The sequence below is a fragment of the Chlamydotis macqueenii genome, chromosome W (genome assembly GCF_036417535.1).
Source record: "Chlamydotis macqueenii isolate bChlMac1 chromosome W, bChlMac1.mat, whole genome shotgun sequence".
Classification (NCBI taxonomy): domain Eukaryota; kingdom Metazoa; phylum Chordata; class Aves; order Otidiformes; family Otididae; genus Chlamydotis; species Chlamydotis macqueenii.
Window position 1 is genome coordinate 36,696,091 of NC_141592.1, and position 5,850 is coordinate 36,701,940.

Here is a 5,850-nt window from a genome sequence, read left to right on the forward strand (position 1 = left end):
AGATAAACTATAACAATTTTGGTGCCGTGACTCGGATAAAGGCAATCTGGCCTGAGGTCCTTGGCAGGGGAGGCGCCCCGCTGAATAAGCAGCCCTTGTCAGGGTGCTTCTATGCTAAATCCTTTACCGACGAACCTTAAATTAGACAGTAAGCAAATAAAACCAGTTAACCCCATAATCTTTGTGCACGAAGCCCCGGACGAAGACGCAGGACGCGTGAGTATAGGCCGGTTATCCGTTCGGTTGGGGTTGGGTATCCTGAAGCGTGCTTGTGTGAGACGTCCATTGGGCTCAGTAGTCCACCGGGCGAAGTGAGTGCGGACCCTCAGTAGTGCGGTTCCCAAACCCCGCGAGGGGCTGGGCCACGAACCAGGGGAAGTGAGTGTGTGAGTGAAAGAAGGCGCTTCGGAAGATGGGACAGAGGAAAAGCAAGCCCTCTGATCCCATGGGTGGGTCTGGGGTCCAGGTGAGGCTCCCGCAGATACCACCGAATAGTCCGTTAGGGATAATAATTAAATATTGGGATGATTACCCTTCAAGGAGGGGTAAGGATAAAGTAAAAATGATTCACTATTGCATGGAAGTTTGGGGTGGTAAACAAATTAGAGGGGACCATCTATATTGGCCTGTATTTGGGTCCTTTGAAGATTGGATTTGCCAGGCCCTAAACATCTACATACATTCAAAGGAACCTTTTAATTTAGAAGAAAGTGAATATGCACATTTGTGGATTGGGTCAGAGACCAGAGTGAATCTATATCCCTTAAAGGAAAAGGAAGGGGCTAGGAGAAAGAAACAGAAGGACGAGGAAGGGGTTCCTACCTCACCTCCCCCTTATATTCCACCACCCCCTCCTCCACAGCCTTTGGCGCCCCCCCCACTAGTGGCACCAAGGTATGAGAATGACTCTGCTCCTAGTTCCCCTGAGGAAAATAGGGTAGTAACCCGTAGCCAAACCAGACGGAGGGAGGAGCGGGCAGAGTTATATCCCCTTAGAGAAATTGCGATGGGGGGACCTCAACCTGGCATGGGGTATGTATCCATCCCACTTAACTCAGGGGATGTGAGAGAATTTAAAAAAGAGATGGGGAGTTTGTTGGAAGACCCCCTAGGGGTCTCGGAAAGATTGGATCAGTTCCTAGGTCCTAATATATATACCTGGGATGAGCTACAAGCAATTTTGAGTATTTTATTTACGTCTGAAGAGAGAGATATGATCAGACGAGCTGGAATGAGGATATGGGACCATCAACATCAAGGGGGTCTGGCAGCAGATATAAAGTGGCCAATCCAGAGACCTAATTGGAATAATCAGAATGAAGTTGATAGAGGCCACATGTCCGACTTGCGGATAATAATTATACAGGGAATTAGAGAAGCTGTTCCTCGAGGACAAAACATTAACAAAGCACTTAATGAACAACAAAAGAAAGATGAAACCCCTACAGAATGGTTAGAAAGACTAAGGAAGAGTTTACAATTGTACTCCGGGTTAGATCCAACCACTGATTTAGGGCAAGCATTATTGAAAACTCAGTTTGTGGCTAAGTCATGTATTGATATCTGGAAGAAATTAGAAAAGATGGAGGACTGGCAGCAAAGGGGATTAGATGAGTTACTCCGGGAGGCGCAGAAAGTTTACGTTCGGAGAGAGGAAGAAACTCAGAAGAAACAAGCTAGGCTTTTGGTTGCAGCAGTAAGGGAAGGACAGAGAGGTCCTCCGCCCAGACGGAATACGAACCTTAACCCATCAGGACCCTCTGGAAAGGAAAGTAGGGACCAGAGAAGGGAGAAGGAAATGAGGACCTGTTTCTATTGTGGAAAGACGGGGCATATTAAGAAGGATTGTAGGAAGAGGATGATGGATGAGAGAATGTTTAAAGAAGATTAGAGGGGTCAGGGGCTCTATCTGCTGGGGACCCGGGAGAAAACTGAGCCCTTGATAAAATTAAAAGTGGGTCCCCAGCGACAAGAAATGGAGTTCCTAGTGGACTCTGGAGCAGAAAGATCTACTGTTCAAAAATTGCCCCGGGGGTGGGAGACATCCTCGGAGAAAGTAGAAGTTATTGGAGCAAAAGGAGAGCCTTTTGGGGTTCCCGTAATAAAAAATGTGGTTTTGGAAAGTGATTCTAAATTTGGGGTGGGGTCCTTGCTGTTAGTGCCTGAGGCGGACTATAACTTATTGGGCAGAGATTTAATGATAGAATTAGGGATTGGCTTAGAAGTCATAAAAAATGAACTAAGAATTAAGTTGTGTCCTTTACGGACAGTTGATGAGGGGAAAATAAACCCTGAGGTATGGTACACTCCGGAGACCATTGGAAAATTGGATATTGAACCTTTTTCAGTGACAATAAGAAACCCAGAAATACCAGTGAGAATAAAACAATACCCCCTACCGATGGAGGGGAGACAGGGATTGAAACCTGAGATTCAAAGGTTAATTGAAAAAGGAATATTAGAACCTTGCATGTCCCCTTTTAACACCCCCATCTTACCTGTAAAGAAACCTGATGGGACATACAGATTAGTGCATGATTTACGAGAAATTAACAAACAAACGGTTACCAGATTCCCTGTAGTGGCAAACCCTCATACACTTTTAAGCCAGCTGGGCCCCAATGATCAGTGGTATAGTGTAATTGATTTAAAGGATGCCTTCTGGGCATGCCCCTTAAAGAAAGATTGCAGGGATTATTTTGCTTTTGAATGGGAAGACCCGGACACTTACAGAAAACAACAATTACGGTGGACCGTTTTACCTCAAGGGTTCACCGAGTCTCCAAATTTGTTTGGACAGGCATTAGAACAAATATTGAGGGGGTACGAATTAGGTGGGGGGGTGACCCTTGTCCAGTATGTGGACGATTTACTGTTGGCCGGCAGCGATGAGGAGGCAGTTAGGGAGGAGAGTATTAGGTTGTTAAATTTTTTAAGTTTACAGGGATTAAAGGTGTCGAAATCAAAACTGCAATTTGTCGAAAAGGAAGTGAAATATTTAGGGCACAGATTGAGTAAAGGAACTAAGAAGTTAGACCCAGAAAAAGTTCAGGGCATATTATCATTGCCGGCTCCTGTCGTAGTTCAGCCCCAACGGGGACCAGACTACGCAGTCTCTCTCTCACTCCCCCCACTCTCCAAGAGAATAGGAGGAGATTTGACAAACAAAAGAAAACCAGGAAAAAAAAAAACCAAACACGCGGGTTGAGATTGAACAAAAAGTAAATTTAATAGTAATGACAGAAGAAAACAAAACAGTGATGGAACACAAATACAGTACAATAGCTCACAACAGATCTCCACATCCAGTCTCTTCCAACTAGGAGGGCCTCCCTTCAGCACCCTCCTCACTTATATACTGAGCATGATGTCAGATGGGATGGAATAGCCCTTTGGCTAATTTGGGTAAATGAACCCCAGCTGTTAGCTAATTAGTTAACTATCCCAGCCATAGGGGCTACCAGCTTCAGTTCTCCACCCAGCTCAGGTAAATATTAACTCTATCCTGGCCAGAACCAGGACAGCTCCAAAAACTAAGAGACAGATCAGACAATTGCTGGGCCTTTTGGGATATTGTAGACAATGGATTGAAGGCTATAGTAGGAAAGTAAAATTTTTATATGCTAAGATATCTAAGGATGGCCTATTAAAATGGTCTAAGGATGATGATGAACAATTGGAAGTTTTAAAAATGGATTTGGTAAACGCTCCTGTTTTGAGTTTACCGGATGTCAAGAAACCATTTTATTTATTTATTAATGTTGATGAAGGAACAGCATATGGGGTGTTAGTGCAAGAATGGGCAGGGAAGAAAAAGCCTGTAGGATACCTTTCTAAATTGTTAGACCCTGTAAGCAGAGGATGGCCTATCTGCCTACAAGCTATAGTGGCTGCGGCTCTGCTAGTGGAAGAGGCTCACAAAGTTACCTTTGGGGGAGAACTGAAAGTATTATCACCCCACAATATTAGAGGAATTTTACAACAGAAAGCTGAAAAGTGGATTACTGATGCCAGGCTCCTGAAGTACGAGGGTATCCTGATATCTTCACCTAAACTAGAACTTGAAGTTACTGGTTTACAGAATCCAGCACAATTTCTGTACGGGGAACCGTCAGAGGAAATAACTCATGATTGCCTGCACACTATTGAAGAACAAGCCAAAATTAGACCAGATTTGGAGGAAGAAGAGCTAGAGGATGGGGAAAAACTTTTTGTAGATGGATCTTCCCGGGTAATAGAGGGGAAAAGAAAATCCGGATATGCGATAATTAATGGAAAAACATTTAAGGTAATAGAATCAGGGCCCCTGAGTCCCAGTTGGTCGGCTCAAGCATGCGAGTTATACGCAGTTTTAAGAGCTTTACAATTATTAGAAGGAAAAATCGGCACCATCTATACGGATTCCAAATATGCCTTTGGAATAGTGCATACATTTGGGAAAAATTTGGGAAGAAGGAGGCTTAATAAATTCCCAGGGAAAGGGATTGGTTCATCAGGAGTTAATAATTGAAATTTTGCAGGCTTTACGGAGGCCAGTAGGAATAGCAGTGGTCCATTTAAAAGGGCATCAGCGGGGATTAACTCCACTGACAAGGGGAAACAATCTAGCAGATCAAGAAGCAAAACGAGCAGCTTTAATGATCTTCAAGGAAAAGAAAGATAGAAAGTTTCCTTCCAAGGATTGTTGGAAGAGCACACTTCATTGTAGCTGTGCGAATCCTAATTATCAGTTTTGTTGTGTGCATGGGGAAGAGTACCGCCTGTACAGCTTCACTGTGCAGGAGAAAGACAAGTTAGTCCGAATGGGGGCAAGGGAAGTCAAATCTGGAGAATGGGAACTTCCTGATGGACGAGAGGTCATTTCAAAAACTATGGTTATAAGAATCATGTGCAAGTACCATGAAAACACCCACTGGGGGGTTCAAGCACTAGTAGATCAATTTGCCATAAAATATGCTTGCATTGGGGTATATAATATAGCAAAAAGAATAATTGGAGATTGCCTAATTTGCCAAAAAGTGAACAAGCACCAATTAAGAGAAAGACCATTAGGGGGAAGAGATTTGGCTCACCGACCCTTCGCCAAAATTCAGATAGACTTCACCGAACTACCGAAAGTAGGCAGGTATAGATATTTGTTGGTAATAATAGATCATTTAACACACTTTGTAGAAGCATTTCCAACAGTCAGGGCCACTGCCCAAACGGTGACAAAACTATTGCTTGAAAATGTGATACCTAGGTATGGCTCTATTGAAACTATTGACTCTGATAGGGGACCACATTTTGCTTCAAAAATCATAAAAGAAGTTTTTACTGCTTTGGGGACCAAGTGGGAATATCATACACCCTGGCACCCACAGAGTTCGGGAAAAATAGAGCGGGTAAACGGTGAGATAAAGAAACAACTGACCAAATTAATGATGGAGACCAAATTATCTTGGGTGAAATGCCTTCCCTTAGCCTTATTAAATATTAGAATCCAACCTCGCACAGATGTGGGAATCTCCCCTTTCGAAATGTTATATGGAATGCCTTATGATTTGGAGGTTCCCCAAGATCATCCCCAGGCTGAAAATTTACAACTGAAACAGTACATAATCCAACTCATGTCTATGAGGAAACAATTGCGAGATAAAGGCTTAGCAGTACAAAGGCCTCTGTTGGACATTGTAATACACAATATACAACCTGGAAATAATGTTTTAATTAGGTCATGGAAGGAGTCCTCACTAACTCCCCGCTGGGAAGGGCCTTATCTTGTTTTACTCACTACAGAAACCGCCATCCGGACTGCTGAACGGGGGTGGACCCATGCCAGCCGGGTAAAAGGACCCATCTCCGAGGAGC